Here is a 19,280-nt window from a genome sequence, read left to right as displayed (position 1 = left end):
AAATAATTAAACATAGAAAATAAAAATGTGAGGTCTGAGTACACAATGGGAGGTCTGAAAATCGAAAGTACGCCTTATGAGAAGGATTTAGGAGTCATAGTGGTCTAAACACTATCAACTGTCAGTGTTTAGAAACCCTCAAGAAGGCTAACAGACTGTCAGGTTATATAGCACCTTGAAGTGTGGAGTACAAGTGTAAGGAAGTTATGCTGAAACTTTATAACATTTATAGCATTGAGCAGTGACAGGCATTCAAATCAGGAAAATAACAAGGGGACCCACATTTTTACACAGACAGTTTTTCACATTTGATTTAATTTCATACAACTAAACACTGCTTCACTAAAAATCTTTGTGCGGAAAACACCGCAGTACTCAGATGTTCCTAGGAAATGAAAGACATACCACTGGTATGTTTTTTGTTGAAAGGAGAGTCGATTATTATGCAGGCTGAGAGGGGTTCCCAAACTTTTTCATATGACTGTATAATCAGAAAGCTATAAACACAGACAGGTAGTCACTTGTATCAACAGAATGAAAAAGAGGCAACTGTAGAAGCTCTGCTGACATTTGTTTTTCCCTCTTTTACTTAACCACAAGTGTAAATCTGAAGCCACAGTCTGCTACTGTCTTCATTTGCAGGAGCTCAAACCAGTGCCATGTTTTTTGACATTCTTACAGGTAAAAAAAAAAAAAAGAGCGGATACGTTTTGAACGATATGCAAAGTCGTTCTATTTTGTTATTTTATTGTTCCATATTTCCGAATATCTTTCTTTATGGAACGTGCAAAAAAATAAGGAGGGCAGGACTAGTAATTTCCTCGCGGATCACATAACTCAGAGGCGGCCTTTGGGGGTGGCGACTAGGGCAATCGCCCCAGGCCCCGCAATAGGAGATTCTTTTGTCACGTTTTATTACAAGTGTTCTGGTTCTCCATAATTAAATAAATTTGCCGACTCCAGCCGGTTCAGCAGAAACGACTGTTATCTAGTTTGTTAATTTTGCGTGCAAATGTTTCTGAATCATTAATTAAGTTGGTTAAAGGCCACTAAACCAATATAAGAACAATTACAATACGTAATGTAATCAAACGGCCAATGGTACCTACATAAGGCAATTTGTGAATTTCCCATTGGGATTAATAAAGTATCTATCTATCTATGTTTTTTTAACAATAATAAGGCGTACAGCATTAGAGGCGAACAAGCCCGTGAGCGTGGTGGTACGGTATCTAGCCTACACTTATGGCTCTCGGCCCCGCATATGACCCTCGCCCAAGGCCCCCTCTGCATAGCTATGGCTCAGTCTGTTCCAGATAAGCATCTTTGGATTCGCTGAAGGTTTTCTGGAACTGAATTATCCCGAGTTCAGTGAATCCTGATTTTCTTTAACTGTACTTTGCAGGGGGGCAGATGCCATGATGGTTGATCCGCCGCTGATTGCAGTTAATTAAATACTGGCCCATAAAAACTTTGCCGCCCTATTACTTTTAAAAATGAAGATGCCAGAATGTTTCTTTAGCGCGACGCCATTACGGGAACCTTTTTATTTTTGTTCCCAATAACAACCATAGGTTCCAGAAAAATCCTTTATTTATTTAGATCCATTAATAGATTCCATAAATAACCATAAATAGAGACAATATTTTTTATACAGTCCCAACGGGTTTATGATTTTAAAGGACTCGCGCCGCATGCAATCATTAAGGCTCAGTTCCGATTTTCTTGCTGTTCTCTCCTGCTAAGCAGCCTACTGTAGTCAATACAGATTTCTAATTTGTATCTCAGGAAGCTTTGCAAAGACCAAAGAGCCCATTTTAATTACATAATGAAGTGGCTCTGCTGCAAGCATATTCTCTAAGAAGAACCACAGAAGCCAGTGAAGTGCTACTAGAGTGCAGGACGCTGCCTGTTTGCAGACGTGGTCGAGCCGGTCCTGGACTTTATATATTTTAGACTGTCTTTCACTTAACCTTCCACGACCCGCAGCCCCCCAGCATCACTTTCTGTTCCCTGCACCGCAGCTCCTCTGCACGTCAATGAATCCAACTTAAGTACAATTACATAAACTTGTGATATGAAGTACGGCGCAACGTAATTACAACGTAATACTAATTAATAACTCAGCAAACAGTAACGCAGATTCTTCAGTTAATTTCTAACACTCACGGTTTACACCAGAAACAAATAAAGTCACTAGCCAGTATAAAATACAAAAACTGGTAAAGCGCGTTAAACGAACAGATTCACAGATAAACCGCTGAATGAGGAACAAACAGCAAGGGAGCACACGAAATAAGATCGGAACACATGTAATACTTTAGAGAAGGACATTTGTGCCACAATGAAACAAATCTAGAAATAAAACGGCAGTGGAGATAGAAGTACTTGACGTTTTTTATTTTAATTTATTTAGGCAGAAATACGAGGGACGTTCAAAAAGCTTCCGCACTTTTATATTTTCATTGGACGGTGAATGCGGAAGGAGTAGTAATTGGGCATTAAAAAGTTGGTAAGACGCTGTTAAAACTGCATCGCAAACGAAGGTGACTATGTAGAAAAGTGCTCGTAATTTGTTTTTGAAATCTTCTTATATAATACGCTATGGCTGTTAATTTGTCTGTCCAGGATTTTAAATCACCTGTAGCTCGCAAACTTATTCACCTATTGTATTGAAATTTAGTGCAAATATACTACGTGACCTCTATTATCCGCTTTCGGGGTGATGGTTTTTTTACGACTACTTGTGTACTGGACCCCATCCGCAGCACACTACTTAAATCCTGCCTTCATGCCATTATCCCGACTGTTACAACAATAATAAACTCATCCCTTGACACTGGCTCTGTACCGCTCACTTTTAAAATTGCTTCTGTAACCCCCAATGTTAAAAAAAGTCTGGCCTTGATGCTGACAATCTTAACAATTTCCGGCCTATTTCCCACTTACCTTTCCTGTCAAAAGTTCTCGAGCGTGTTGTAGCTTCCCAACTCACCAATTACCTAACCTCTAATAATTTGATGAAACCCTTTCAGTCTGGTTTCAGGGCGCGGCACAGCTGTGAAACTGCTCTGCTACGGGTAACCAATGATTTGCTTATGGCAGCAGACTCTGGACAAACCAACATATTAATTCTATTAGACCTCAGCGCAGCATTTGACACTCAGGTCAGACATGACATTCTACTGTCCAGAATGGAGAACATGCTGGGTATCTCGGGCACTGCCCTCCAGTGGTTCAAGTCCTATCTGACTGATAGGTAAGAGTTTGTCAGTCTTGGTAACAGCAGATCCAGCACAGCACCAGTCACACAAGGAGTTCCTCGGGGCTCTGTCCTCGCCCCTCTTCTCTTCTGTATTTATATGCTTCCCCTTGGCCATATTATACGTAGCTATGGACTGGGTTGTCATTTTTATACAGATGATACTCAACTCTACTTCAGTGTTAAAAGTGGAACTTCATCAGAGCTTTCTCAGCTCACAACCTGCCTTAGTGAAATTAAAACCTGGATGGAGCAGAACTCTTTAAAATTAATTTGCAACAAAACTGAACTCCTGCAAATTGAGACTAGAATGCAACTTAATAAAATGAGCTCCTTCCCAGTCCATCTTGGCGGTGATCTCATCAGACCTGCCTCTACTGTAAAAAATCTTGGTGTCATTTTTGATTCCTCCCTCTCTAATTCCGCCCACATAAATCACATTAAGAAACTTTCTTACTTTCACCTTCATAACATATCCCGTGTTCGCTCCTTCCTCTCCTTCTCTAATGCTGAGAAACTTTTCCATGCCTTTATCACATCCCGCATCGATTATTGTAATTCCCTACTGGCAGGTGCCCCTTCTAATCTTCTATCACAGCTCCAGCTTATTCAAAACTCAGCTGCAAGAGTCCTGACATGGAGCAGCAGCAGTGAGCACATCACAGACATCCTGCTCCGTCTTCACTGGCTCTGTGTCTTACAGAATTGAATATAAAATCCTACTAATAACCTACAAAGCCTTAAATAACCTCGCGCCAAACTACATCAGTGACCTTCTCCATCACTATGTGCCTGTCCGCCCACTAAGATCCTCTGATTCTGGCAATCTTGTTGTGTCCCACACTAATCTACACTCCATGGGTGACAGCAGGGCCTTCAGCTGTACGAATATAGCGCCCACACTCTGGAATGACCTACCGAAATTAATCAGGTCAGCTGACTCCATGAACTCTTTTAAAAAACAACTCATTTGTTCAGGAAGGCTTTTAGCTCTACTTGACTTTATCACCCTTCTCTCAGTTTACTTCTCTGTCAAGATGCTCATGTAACCTGTGTGTGTGTGCGAGACCATCAGTTATGTTGTCTGTTAGGCTTTTTTTCTCTGAATTCATTGTCATAATCTTCTTTATTTATTTATCTGGTTTGTACAATGCTAGATAGATAGATAGATAGATAGATAGATAGATAGATAGATAGATAGATAGATAGATAGATAGATAGATAGATAGATAGATAGAGATACTTTATTAATCCCAATTTTCCCATACTGTATACCCTGCCGTTCTTCTTATATTCTGGAAGTGCCTTAAGCATGGGGAAGGTGCTATATAAATAAAATATATTATTATTATTACTGTTTTTATTTTTATTTTATGTTATTGTAGAATCAACTCTCGGCAGTGCACAGCAGGGCGGCCGTGCAGCGCATGCGTACGTACACCATTCTCATTCCCTACCACCTTCGTGCTCACTTCCCTTACCCCTTCATATCTTAAATCATTCTTGAGGCAGATTGAACACTTAAGTGCCAGCTTAAGTGAAAAATTAAGAAAAACATACTAAGTAATTGCAACACAAAAACTAACTTAATAAGTTTTACCGCGAAAAGATAATAAATAATAATTCATTACATTTATATAGTGCTTTTCTCAGTACTCAAAGTGCTATCCACACAGGGAGGAACCGGGAAGCGAACTCACAATCTTCCCCAATCTCCTTAGTGCAAAGCAGCAGCATGCTGACAGAAGAAGAGAAGCAGCGGGCTGCTAGGGTGGAGAAAAGAAGATCTGTTCAGGAAGCAGCAAGTGCATCAACCTCTGAGCAAACAAATGCTAAACGTACAGAAAAAGAGAGAATGAAAACTAGAAATACTCAAGTCAAGTGTATTCACTGCACGTTATTGTGCAGTGCGCCGTTACTTGTTCTTAATAAACATAGTTAAAAAAGTGTGGAAGCTTTCTGAATGCCATTGTATATTATTTCGTACGCATGTATATTACCATTAGGATATCTTTACCAGGTAACTGGAAAATAACTGACATTTTAAAAAATCATCTGTAACCTTTGGGCGTCTCCTTCAGTTTGAGAGAATCTGCAGTTCTACTAGTCAGCTCCTCGAAAGGACTTAACCGTATGTTCCATTATCCAGGAGGTATTGCGGTATATGGAAAACGCCGAACCACGTTTGTTTTTTTTATTGCAGAGGTGGGCAAATGGAAGCATGAGATACTGCACCGTAAAGAGTACCAATTTTTGCCCATCGTGGGCGTCCATAGTGACTGACCTTTTGTGTGAAAGAAGGCAGGAAGGAATGCAGAAACTCCTACAAAGCAAAATCCAAAGTGTTACATTCACACCTACAGAGTTCATTTTAACACTTCTTCAGAGTTTATATAGGTCCACACCAAATCGAGTTAAATTTACACTTTGTGTAGGACTATATTTTGTGACACTTTCAGGTGTTGAAAGCAACACTGTAAGAGTTCATTTTTTTAACACCAGAAGTGTGTTGAACATGCACTTGGTGTAAACTAAATTCCCAAGACACTCTGCTGGTGTTAAAAAAGTAACTCTTAAGGTGTTGATTTCAACACATGACAAGTGTGGAGTGACAATATGTTTACTCTCAGTGAGTGTTAGAATATCCTATTATTTTAGATGCAATATTAAGTTGGTGCACCTCATTTTATTTTAGAAGCTAATGTCTCATTAATGGAAAATTTAATGTACACACATTATACACCAGATTAAAAAAAGCACAGTAATCAAGACTTTTCAAAATGCTGGTTTTATTAAACAAAATAGTTTACACGATATTTCAAAACCTATAAAACAAAAAAGCAGGTTTCCCATCCAAAATGATTTAAATATATAAAAAAGCCTGGTCTCAGTGTCAATATACAGGGGATCCAAGTGTTAATTTACATTTTTGTACATGTAGGTTACAGCAGCTATTAATCATTTGGTGTAAACACTGGTCTGTAACATTGAGCACAGCAAACTATTCTATATACAGGACTAAGTAAAAATAAATAAATAAATAAATAAATAAATACAAAAATAAGTGCTAGGCATATGTCTCTCTCTGTTTACAGGTGGGAATCCTCCCAAAAAATTTTATAAGATTAAATAGAACTTCGTCATTTATACAAAACTTAAACCTCCATATCTGTATGAATAGAGGCAAAGCAAGCTTGATATTGTGTTGATTTATTAATTCTCCGATAGCTTACCCATGAACCTCTGTCATATGGCTAATAAGAACATTAACAAGCTGTCGTCTCATGCTGTGCTTCAGTGTTTTAGTTAACTCATATTCTTTGAGAACATCCAAACCACCAGGTTTCGCTTTCAGGGCATTTTGAACAACCTAGGTATTATATATATATATATATATAATTTATCTTTATTATATTATATTATATTATATATGAAGGAATGGTATGATGACATCACACACAAATGTTATCCATGAAGGCAGATTTATCCACGTTCACCTGTTTTGCCTTTTCAGCACCTGTGATTTCTCTGCCATTATTAGAGTTTGAGCTTGCAGACGGGTTCAGTTGGGTTCTCTCTAACCTTTCTACATCACTGGAGTTTGAAAGTCTATCAGCGCATTGGTGTTGAGGTAGCTGTGGGTGAAAATTCTTTTTTTTTTTTTTTTTAAAGGGGAGATCAATATTGATTAATTTTCAAATATTTTATTTATCTCTATCTCTATCTATCTAAAGAAATTTGAGCATTTCAGAAAGACATTACATGCCACCGGAAAAATCCAGGTCAGCAAAAAATCCTTGTGGAGGACATTTTACTGTGAAGCATATCTGTGGGTTGCTCTGAACCAACTCTTGAAAAACATCTTCCTCCACATTAGTATCTGTCTCATCAAAGATTTGAAGTGCATTGTTGGCTGTAAGCCCAATTTGTTTTTTACTAAAACAAGATAAATTTGGTTATAAATGTCAATAAAATTAACTTTTCAAATCAGACATAATTAAATTCAAATTTACCTATGTTTAGAAACTCCTCAAATGTGAACCCATCTTGCAATTTGATGTATTTCTTCACCTGAAGGTAATTCACCTTCACTAGCATGATGAGACCTCATGAAAGAACTTCAATCTTAGCTTTGAGAGAGCAGTTGTTTAACAAGCTAGATAGAACAGTTTAATATATTGGCTAAAGCAACTTAAACTGTCATTAAATTTTTCAACTTTGTTGTTGCTACATTCAATATTTATTTAAGAACATAAATATATCTAATATGGAGGCATATTTTGGTCAAAATTAATAAATACGCAGATAAATAAATCTATGAATAATTAAATTTCAAGGTGTGTTTCGTAACTTGTCGGAGGCATTGAAATAAGTAAATGGTTATATAATTAATTTAATACACAAAAAAATAAATAAGGAAATACAGTGGAACCTCGGATGTCGATTATAAATTCTTTCCTAAAAGCTCTTCAGAAACCGATTTGTTTAAAAACTGAAACCATTTTCCCCAAATCATGTAAAATGGATTCATCCGTTCCCGAACCCCATGACTGCTTATTTAAACCTTTATAACCGCACTTCATGCATAAAATCGTATACTAGAACAATGAAAATGCATACAATCTTACACAAAAAGAATAAATACGAAAATGTAACTTTACTTTACCTGTACGGAGAAGAGAGTTAAGTGTTAAGTGGAAGAGTTAAGGCGTTAAGTGGAAGATGGTGAGGAAGGGAAGTGTTTTAGGGCAGATGTCGACTTTTGTCCACATGAGGTACACGAGGGGCTCAGTACAATCCAGATTGCGTCTCACGGTGACATAATTCTTTTAATTAGTTCTTTTACATTTATATAGCGCTTTTTTCACTACTCAAAGCGCTCTCCACACAGGGAAGACCCGGGAAGCGAACAAACAGATGTTTTATGTTGATCGATGTGTGAAACCATTGATTTTTGTGCCTTTCAGAAAATAGCTGTTTTCAGAAAATAGATGTTAGTCGCCGCAGTTGGAGACAGCTAACACGCGGTGACAGCATACAGCCACAGACGTTTTATGTTAATTTAGGTTAGAATCATTGCTTTGTTTTTTTGGAAAAATATTCATCCCCGAGAGAAAAGAAAAGAAAAGAAGACCAGCCATATTATATTATATTATATTATATTATATTATATATAAATCTCAGTTATAAGCATAACATTGCATTACGCTTGTTATTGTAACAATTTAACAATTGACAATCAATCGTTTTTCAGTAATCAGTTCGTTAAAAATAAGTATTATTCTCACATTAATGTATTGGCCATTCTCGCAGTGTGTTCATTAATGACCACAGTTTAAGAAAAGGGAAGTGCTGCTGCACTGCCGGAAATCAAATCTACACTTTGGCGGTGTAATGTATACCTACTCCCCGAAATAACACTGAGTGCAAACACTGTGTAACACTACAGGTGTTGAGAGCCTCAAGTCAACACCAGAATCAACACTTGTTAACTCGGAAAAAATAAACTCTGAAAAAACAACACTAAACAACACTGAAGATTTTGCTGTGTATTAACCAACGATAAAGGACCAAGTTTTAAACCTGACAGGAAAAAAAATTAAATTTGTATTTACAAACATACACACGTAAATATATACACACAGGGTTGGGCAAGAGGTTTACAGTTGTCCTTATGGAAAAAAGACATGCAGGTTATGATTATTACAATAGCTCAATCAACTCAAAACAATATCACGATGGCATGCGCGTAAGATACAGGTCGCTAACAAATAAATACATTATGATACAAATTCAAAAAGAAATATTAGTATAAGAATAAACTCTGTTTCGAGTGCTCACAACAGTAAACCTACTTTTGCCCATCGCTGTTCATATATGAGAGACGTTCGAAAGGTTTCCGCACTTTTTTAACTCTATTTATTAAGAGTTTTTAAAAATAAGTTACATCAGTTTTCTACATCGTCACCTTTCCAACGAAAATATAAAGGTGCGGAAAATTTTGAACATCCTTCGTATATATATACACAAGCTATTTTTCATCCTTATAAACTTAAAAACACTTACAAATATTTGAGGTAAACATCAATCAAAGTCGAAATCAGTCAGTTTCTGCAGTGCAGGAGAAACGGTGGAAGACGACTAAAGTGAACTCTGACGGCGCGGCCTTAAAACAGACACATAAAGGAAGAACGGTGTGGACTCCGCCCTGAACGAACCTGCAGATGAGCTCGATGACAAGGAATCGAGTGTTTTCGCTTTAAATGGCTTTCATTTCAGGAACAGAGTAGTGTACTTAGAAAAATCACAATTGTCTGGCCCATTTGTTTGATTTTCAATTGACAATTTTTGATACCATAAGGATTAATGGCGAGTCGTATACTGTCTGGTTTATTGCCTATAGTGTGGAGTGGCGCAGTGCTTAATGCTGGTGTCCCTAAAAAACCGCTAAAGCGCGCGGGTTCCAGCACACAGTGAAGAATTTAGATATGGGGCGGCACTGGGCGCCCACACCAACAAAATTCGGAATGTTGATTACAGCCTGAACTGGTCAATACAGGTGAGGCAGTTTATGTAAGTTAAGGAGCGCCCGCTCCGTAAAGGTCGAGTTATATTCACAGGGGCACCAATACGCGAATAGACAGGCGCACGCTCTCGGAACACCGAGGGGGATCCTTGATCACCCCCTATCGGACAGCGGTCATCGAAGTCTAATCCTGACACCTCACTATAGACAACGAGGGGTGGAGCCCCACCTAGGGGTCCAAATGGGCTTCGACCAGCAACACCGAGGCAGCAATTGAACCGACGATCAAAGCGTTGTCCTCCGTATATATGGAGTAAGTTCGCTGTCATAAATAGGCAGGAGATGAACTGATTAGGGAAAGCTTTCTTTTAGTGTTTTGGAGGTGTGCTCCGTAAGACATGGCACTGTTTGTTACGTAACGAAGACTCCAAGTAAAACGTAGAAAATTCCAGTACCTCGGAGTTGTATTTATTCACAGAAGGACCGTCTGAAAATGATTTTTGAAGAATTTATGGATGAAAATCAGAGAATTTGACTTTTTTCATTCATGAGTGATAGTTTTCCGAACCCTGCTGCTTACACGTGAAGTATTCCAAGCCTTTTGGCCAATAATGCCCGCCCCAAAAATGTGCCACCCCGGGCGGACCGCCCCCTCCCGCCCGCCCCCTAGCCACCCCACTGGTGTCAGGAACCTGGGGCCTCATGTATAACGCCGTGCGTAGAACTCACACTATAACATGGCATAAGCACAAAAGCGGAAATGTGCGTACGCACAGAAAAATCCAGATGCAGGAATCTGTACGTACGCAAACTTTCACGTTCTTCCACTACATAAATCCCGATCAGCTTGAAAAGTAACGCACATGCATGCGCCTTCTGTCCCACCCCAACTCCTCCCAGAATCACGCCTCTTTGAATATGCAAATCAATATAAATAGCCCTTAAGCTCAGCCTTCTGTGAAAAGACAATGGGAAAAGCACGGGGGAAAAATATAAGAATTTCAGCGAATACCAAGTGGAGGCAAAGGAAAAACGTACTATTTGTTGGTTTAAACAGTGATATAAACAACAAAATGAAGTTGATCAAGTGACATAGTGTCGGAGAAACTCAATAGCTCAAGTTCACAAAGTCGCACAGTGCCCGAAATAAAAAAAGAAGTCAAATATCAAAGTCGCCGTGAAAAGGCGAGTCGTAGCAGACCGTCCGAGTGTCATATGAAAGCTTATTAGGTTACAGACAAAAAAAAACTAGGCACACAGTGGGAAAAAAAGCATGAAATGCCAAATTTAATCTCGAAATTTCCACTTTAATCACATAGTTTATTTTGCCATTAAAGTAGAACATCGTAAAGTTCATCTTAAAATCGTTTAATTTACTAGTTTCTCAAATCCCCATCGTAATTAAAGTAGCACGTTAAATGCTTTGTTCTGTATTTGATCTTCTTTGTGCTCTGTGTGTGAATCACTACGTGCTTCTTAAATGGGCTTTCTCTTTCTCAAACAGGACACATAATCCATTGCATTCGTGATATTACAGCTCTCTGAATAATTAAAATACTGAGATGTATACGTGATATCTTTTTCATGATGATATGAATGAAAGCATGTTATTAAACATGGGAACACTGTGGCACAGTGCTTGTTCATGTCCCTCACGCAAGAGGCTTGCTGTGCCATGCGCGACCTTCGATGAAATAATTTATTACAGAAGTACTTGTCTCTTTCAAACATACTAACCTCCAATTTCTGTCCTTACTTTTCTTTCTCCAAAATACCCAATCGCCACACAATCAGCTCTATAATAGACGTGAAGCCATCTGTAAGCTTAAAACGCCGATTCTTCAAAAAACTTTTAAGGAACATTGAAATATGTTCATAGTACATGTTTAATTATTATATCCGTCTATCCTTCCAGTGTCGCGTCAGCACCAACAATAATATAACGCAAGGCAGGAACAATCCATGAACTAGCTAGCACTGTGGCACCGTGTCCTCACATGTTTAATTATTAACAATACTGATTATATAAATGAAGTTAAAGTTTTATCTGTATAATATAATCAACATGTTTTGCAGCATTTCATCTTAGAAATGATATCTTCATCATATGTAAATACGCGCTTTATAAAGTGGCGCAGGTTGTGCAAGTTTACAGTGAGGTGATTGTACTTATAAGTACAAACAGTTCTACAAGGAGCACTTGATGGACTGACTGAGTGCGTTTAGAGTTCTTGGGATGAAACTTTTTCTGAACCACGACTTGATACAGGAAAGGCTTTGAAGCGTTTTGCCGTGGCTGAGGCAGCGTCTGATTCATGCTGTATTCCTGATAATTCTCTTTCCAATCAGCTGCTGCTGTGATTCCCCACTCAGATACAGTGATAAAAATACTCTGAGTGGTGCAGTGAGAGTAATATGGAAAAAGATGATCTGCTGTGGCAACCCTTAACGGGAGCAGCTAAAAGGAGAAGAAGATGCAGTGAGAGTAACAACGCTAAAGCAGTTATGGTATTTGTAATACTATGGCTATTCCCTGGACCATTATATTGCTACAGGTTAATTACAATCAGATGCATTACACTAATAAACAATATGCAGTTAGTTTCAGTGCATTTATAAAGCCACGTCAGTAATGTGAATCTAAGAAAGAAAGGGTAACCACACAGGAACAGTAGCATTGCTTTGATGCTGGGTGCCGCCAGTCTGCAAAAAACGAGCGGAGAAATTGCGTACGCCAAGGTATGAGTTACTGTGGAAATGTGCATGGCTTTACGCCAAGTTTAGGTTTTATACATCGTGATTTGAGCATGGAAACGGGAGTACGCAACATTTCTGTGCATACGCACCGTTTATACATGAGGCCCCTGATGTGAAAGCAGCGGTGAATCAGTGGCTACGCGCTCAACCGAAAACGTTTTTTTGCTGATGGCATTAACAAGTTGGTATGACGCTGGGAAAATTGCATCTCAAAGGAAGGTGACTATGTGAAAAAGTGATGCCATTTGTTTTTGAAATTCTTAATAAATATAGTTTTTTAAAAAAGTACAGAAACCTTTTGAATGTCTCTTTATTAAATACTGGTGGAGGGTGGCACGGTGGCGCAGTGGGTTTCGCATGTTCTCTCTGTGACTGTGTAGGTTTCCTCGGTGTACTTCAGTTTCCTCCCACAGTCCAAAAACATGCAGGTTAGGTGCATTGACGATCCTAAATAGTATGTGGTGCCTTGCACCCTGTGTTGGCTGGGATTGGCTCCAGCAGACCCCCCGTGACCCCTGTGTTAGGATATAGTGGGTTGGATACTGTAAAGACCTGTCGTTACTGCCGTGGATTGGAGAACACAGGTGAAATTCCTGTAGGGTAGCGCTGCCATTCCGTCATTATTAGTGCGGTCTGGAGAGGGCTGAATCGAGACAGGTGGTGTGAATGAGCAAGTGCAAGAGAATAAATGACAGATTAGCACAGGCAAAGTGCAAGAGTAGGCAAGAATAGGTGAGCACAGGACAGAATAAAGGTTATGGAGTATGTGAGGAAATGGTGACTAACTGACAGAATGTACAGTATATATATATGGGGCGGCACAATGGCAGAGTGACAGCGCTGCTGCCTCGCAGTTAGGAGACTTGGGTTCGCTTCCCTGGTCCTCCCTGTGTGGAGTTTGCATGTTCTCCCCATGTCTGCGTGGGTTTCCTCCGGTGCTCTGTTTCCTCCCACAGTCCAAAGACATGCAGGTTAGGTGGACTGACGATTCTAAATTGGCCCTAGTGTGTGCTTGGTGTATGGGTGTGTTTGTGTGCGTGTCCTGTGGTGGGTTGGCACCCTGCCTGGCATTGGTTCAGCACTGATGTGCACAAAACCAAGTCCAAAACAGAACTGAGGGAACAGGGAAAAGGTGGAGACTTTTAAAGGGGAAGACAGTAAGTGAAGTCAAAGGGGTCGGGCTCATGAAGGTCTTCTGTCATTGGTGCGAGCCTGGACGTGACATCACAGGGGCCGGAGCCGGCAAGGTCTCCTTCCATTGGCTCGGTCCCAGAAGTGACGTCAAGAGGACCAGGTGAGATCTCCCGTGAATGGTCTGCAGGCAAGGGAGAAAAAGAGTCGGTGCACTCTGCCACATCCCGATATGTCTTGGAACTGCCCTTTCTCAAGAACTTTAGCTGCCTCCTATGCGCACGTGTGTGACAATATATATATGTATGCGAGTGTGTGTTTGTGTCTGTGCGTGTGTGTATTAAAATGTACAAAGCAGTTATATGGGAATAATGTATATTTTTTTCCTTTTTTAACAATGTTTTCATCTTGATTTTTATTCTATTTTTCCCAACTATTCTAATTCTATAATTCATTATTTTCTAAGGTCTGACACAAAAGTAGTTAAGCCTTTAATTATTCAGTGTTGTTTGCCGGACTGTCATTTTTAATTGTCATTATTAAGATACAATGAAGGGAGCAAACTGCACAAAAGGCAAAATATAATGAAATCAACAAAAGAGAGTTAAGCATTTAAATCTCTAGCAAAAATGGAAATATTCCTAAATGTCTTATAAATATAAAAGTCATGCTGCTATGCTTTCTTAATGTAGAATAAGAGAAGAGAGATGAAAAAAAGCTAATTAATTGAGATCATTTGTAATCAGTTGTCACTGATGAATCTGGTTGAAGCAGAAACTTGAAGCCAGTACTGGCTTAGTACATTTTAATATATACAGTGCATCCGGAGAGTATTCACAGCACATCACTTTTTCCCAATTTTGTTATGTTACAGCCTTATTCCAAAATGGATTAAATTCATTTTTTTCCTCAGAATTCTACACACAACACCCCATAATGACAATGTGAAAAAATTTACATTTGCAAAAACCTCAAGTAATTAAAAAACTGAGAAATCCCATGTCCATAAGTATTCACAGCTTTTGCCATGAAGCTCAAAATCGAGCTCAGGTCCATCCTGTTTCCCCTGATCATCCTTGAGATGTTTCTGCAGCTTCATTGGAGTCCACCTGTGGTAAATTTAGTTGACTGGACATGATTTGGAAAGGCACACACCTGTCTATAGAAGGTCCCACAGTTGACAGTTCATGTCAGAGCACAAACCAAGCATGAAGTCAAAGGAATTGTCTGTAGACATCCGAGACGGAATTGTCTCGAGGCACAAATCTGGGGAAGGCTACAGAAAAATTTCTGCTGCTTTGAAGGTCCCAATGAGCACAGTGGCCTTCATCATCCGTAAGTGGAAGAAGTTGGAAACCACCAGGACTCTTCCTAGAGCGGGCCGGCCATCTAAACTGAGCGATCGGGGGAGAAGGGCCTTAGTCAGGGAGGTGACCAAGAACCCAATGGTCACTCTGTTAGAGCTCCAGAGGTCCTCTGTGGAGAGAGGAGGACCTTCCAGAAGGACAACCATCTCTGCAGCAATCCACCAATCAGGCCTGTATGGTAGATTGGCCAGACGGAAGCCACTCCTTGGTAAAAGGCACATGGCAGCCCGCCTGGAGTTTGCCAAAAGGCACCTGAAGGACTCCGAGACCATGAGAAAGAAAATTCTCTGGTCTGATGAGACAAAGATTGAACTCTTTGGTGTGAATGCCAGGCGTCACGTTTGGAGGAAACCAGGCACCGCTCATCACCAGGCCAATACCATCCCTACAGTGAAGCATGGTGGTGGCAGCATCATGCTGTGGGGATGGGAGACTAGTCAGGATAAAGGGAAAGATGACTGCAGCAATGTACAGAGACATCCTGGATGAAAACCTGCTCCAGAGCGCTCTGGACGTCAGACTGGGGCGACGGTTCATCTTTCAGCAGGACAACGACCCTAAGCACACAGCCAAGATATCAAAGGAGTGGCTTCAGGACAACTCTGTGAATGTCCTTGAGTGGCCCAGCCAGAGCCCAGACTTCAATCCGATTGAACATCTCTGGAGAGATCTAAAATGGCTGTGCACCGACGCTTCCCATCCAACCTGATGGAGCTTGAGAGGTGCTGCAAAGAGGAATGGGCGAAACTGGCCAAGGATAGGTGTGCCAAGCTTTTGGCATCATATTCAACAAGACTTGAGGATGGAATTACTGCCAAAGGGGCATCAACAAAGTATTGAGCAAAGGCTGTGAATACTTATGGACATGGGATTTCTCAGTTTTTTTATTTTTAATAAATTTGCAAAAACCTCAAGTAAACTTTTTTCACGTTGTCATTATGGGGTGTTGTGTGTAGAATCTGAGGAAAAAAATGAATTTAATCCTTTTGGAATAAGGCTGTAACATAACAAAATGTGGAACAAGTGATGCACTGGGAATACTTTCCAGATGCAGTGTATAATATATATATATAAATAAAACTTGTATAATACACATAGGCAATTGCATTAATGCATGTGCGTATGTATTGATAACACTTATGTTGTGCTAATTACACTTTTAAAACTAGATGGTTGACTTTACACGTATTATTGAGTGGTTATCTTTGCACAGTGTGACAATGGAGGCATGCCTTGGAAGCTTTTCCCATTTCATTTTTTTTCTCCATATAATAAAGCAATCAACAGTATAGTTAAGATTATGCATTTTGTTATTCTTTTAGTGAAAGTTTGGGTAATAATAATCATTTGGTACAGAGTTTACCTTACTTTGTTATATAGCTAGCAGATCTGACATTACTGTGTATGGAAGTTGATTAATATATATTTGCTTTATTAAGAATCACTTTCTAATTGATTAATGTTATTAATAATATGTATGACATTCTCCGCACATTGTAGCACATCTATGCAGTACTCCAGTTGGATGCATTATCCAGTTTGAATTTAACACTGGGTATGTCTGCCCAAGGTGAACTTTCACTTTAGTTTCTAACATTCTCTGTCAGTGATCAGATTAATGTAAGCACCACTATGTTTTTTGTTTTGAGTCTTTACATATAAATTTACTGTTTGAAAATCTTCTAAATATATAACTTTTTGCTTTGGTCGTGTTTTTATTTCAGATGTTTAATTCTCAACAAAAGTCAATGCAGTGCTGCTATTGTAAATTTTCCATGCAACAGGATCAGCCAATGTTATCCACAATTAAACAACAAGTGGGCAGGGCATTTTGTTGAAGAACAGGTAAGTATTAAATTTCACATGTCACTGTAATGTCTTTAAACACCTTTGGTTTGTTTCTGCAGTTTATTAACTCAGTCCTCACTCGCTGTCTTGCTTACACGTAGGTTTATGCAGAATTTCTATGCATAACCTGCGTTGATCATTAAGTTAGCACTCCTAACATCACTGGACAGTTTCTACTGTGGACTTGCTTATGATGTACAGAGCTCAAGAGGAAATGGAGAATCTCCTAGACAAACAGGATATACAGGTAGATAATATATCTAAAGGAATTTTACCAATTTATCAATTTCAGATTAATCTAGATTTTTCTTTTTAGCTTCAGCTTAGTATTATCTGTGTATCATAAGCTAAGTAATCTCTTTTTCCTCCATTTATTAACCTTATCTTGGTTTTGTTTTTCTTTTGTTTCACAGACCACAGACTTAACAGCGCACAGGAGAGACACTGTTCTTCTGAGTCTTCCCTGTCTACCTAAGAGAGCTGGCCTCAATTTCAAAAACATCCTGGTAATTTGATTTCTCATTTTGTGGTGTATCAGTTTGGTGTTTTATGGGGGTTTAATTTGCATTAATATATGCAGAACTTGATATCTTGTCAGTTTATGCGATATTCATGACAACGGTCATTTTATGAAGTGTCTAATTTCATTTCATGTCTTTTGTAGAATTCTGCAAGGAACATTACGATGAGAATTTTAGAGTTGGTCAGGAATGGCGTCCCTTCAATATTGCCATCCAGTGCAATAAATGTTGTAATTGTCCTTGCAGAGGATGTGGTTATGGAGAACTTGGGAAACTTTACAAATGCCTTTACAATCCAGTTTGGCCCACTTTATGATTTTAACATGAACTATCGCAAGAACCTTAAATACACATTTCTGGTGGTCCAGAAAGTGTTCCAGTACCTTGGAAATGACTACACTGCTAGAGTGCAATCTCTAAAAAACAAACTATTTGCAATATAATACGAATTCCTGTGTAAGAAAATCTTTTGAAGAGAAAAAAATGTCTGATCACTGTTTTTAAAAAAATTTAGTTAAATGGACTTGACTGTTAAATGGTCTGTTGTCTTATTTGATTTATTCATTTTCTAAATAAGTCTCTAAATCTGGATTCCGTTACCATTCTACTGCTCTTACATAAAGCATTCTTTCTGTGTAGCTTAAATGCACAGTAATATTGCAGCTGCAAAGTTATAAATGATGTTAATAATTTAAAGTGATGTGTCAATAAAACATTTAAAGAATTTTGTTTTTGTTCTGCATTATTCAATAAATTCTGCATTAGTTTTAATTTGTAGAGCATAACATTTACAGTTGTGTTTAGTTTTTGATACTGGCTTTGTAGTTAACTAAACAACAGTATTTAATACAACATACAATATGTAATTAGAACAATAAGCTGATTTGAGGAGTACCAAACATTTAACGGACACAACTTATTATTGTTATTTGATCCAAGATGGTAAGGATGTCAACACAAATCAAAATAATCCATTTACACAACTTTAATTAGGTGAACTAAAATTTTTGAGTGCAACAGGTCACTAGAAAATTTTAATTTGGAAAAGGACAAATTTTTTTTACCGTGTAACACAAGCAGCTCATCTTAATGTTTTGCTCAGCATTTCATTCACATTCTTTTTCAGTTTAGATTCAAATTGTAGTATTCTCGGTTCATATTTTCCTGTTGGACTGACTCTGTGATCCTCAAGGTGAAACAGCAGAGCATCATCTTTACTAACCTCCTTCACCTCCTCTACCCGTCCCATTAATTCTGAATTAAGCACCTCTCGCACCAGGCGTGGGTCTAAAATGATCTTCTTAGACTCCGACCCTCCTACCTCATTCGCTCCAGTGGTATTTTCCCTTTCCAATTCGCCGATGGGGTGAAAGACGAAACTTGAGAACATAAAAATTCCCTAGCCTGGGATTCTCACTCCTGAGGGAGTCGAGCAGATCCTTCCAAGAGTCATGTCTATATGGAAGAATTATTTCCCCAATATCATTTATAACTAGGTACCTGCTGGTGTACATGTTTCTGTAGAGACAATCGTGGAGGGCTGTGTTCTGGCCATGATTAAATATTTCAGATGCTTTAACGTAGGAATCCACAGTCCAGTTGAAGACTACCAAGAACCCGTCTGCGGTGTAGTAATCCAGCGCCTTCTGCACCTCAGCAGAGCAGTTAGTTTTGTATATGAAGACCTTCTCAGCCCCCAGTAGGCGGTACATCTCAATGGACTGGATGAGCTGCAGGACATTGTCATAATTACCAGCCATTGCTGAAATACACACGGTGAAGTGCCTTTGGGGACCAGTAGGTTGAATAATTTTGGAATTATGAACATTCAGATAGACTTCAGACAAGATACTTACACCATTGGTACT

The 19,280-nt window shown here is 39.0% G+C and overlaps 1 protein-coding gene and 1 long non-coding RNA gene across 2 annotated transcripts in view; one reads left to right on the top strand and one right to left on the bottom strand.

The window, feature by feature from the left end:
• LOC114657709 (uncharacterized) overlaps positions 1–19,280 on the top strand; it is a 284,979-nt gene that overhangs the window by 48,122 nt on the left and 217,577 nt on the right. The window lies entirely within an intron of this gene.
• LOC127529253 (uncharacterized) lies at positions 6,035–8,375 on the bottom strand. The gene is made up of 2 exons (XR_007935919.1): positions 6,760–8,375; positions 6,035–6,632 (listed from the first exon to the last, which is right to left on the bottom strand). It is a non-coding gene; the product is annotated as an uncharacterized LOC127529253 (long non-coding RNA).

Source organism: Erpetoichthys calabaricus, chromosome 9 (genome assembly GCF_900747795.2).
Source record: "Erpetoichthys calabaricus chromosome 9, fErpCal1.3, whole genome shotgun sequence".
Taxonomy (NCBI): domain Eukaryota; kingdom Metazoa; phylum Chordata; class Cladistia; order Polypteriformes; family Polypteridae; genus Erpetoichthys; species Erpetoichthys calabaricus.
Note: the sequence above shows the minus strand (reverse complement) of the source record. Positions and strands in the feature narration are given on the sequence as shown.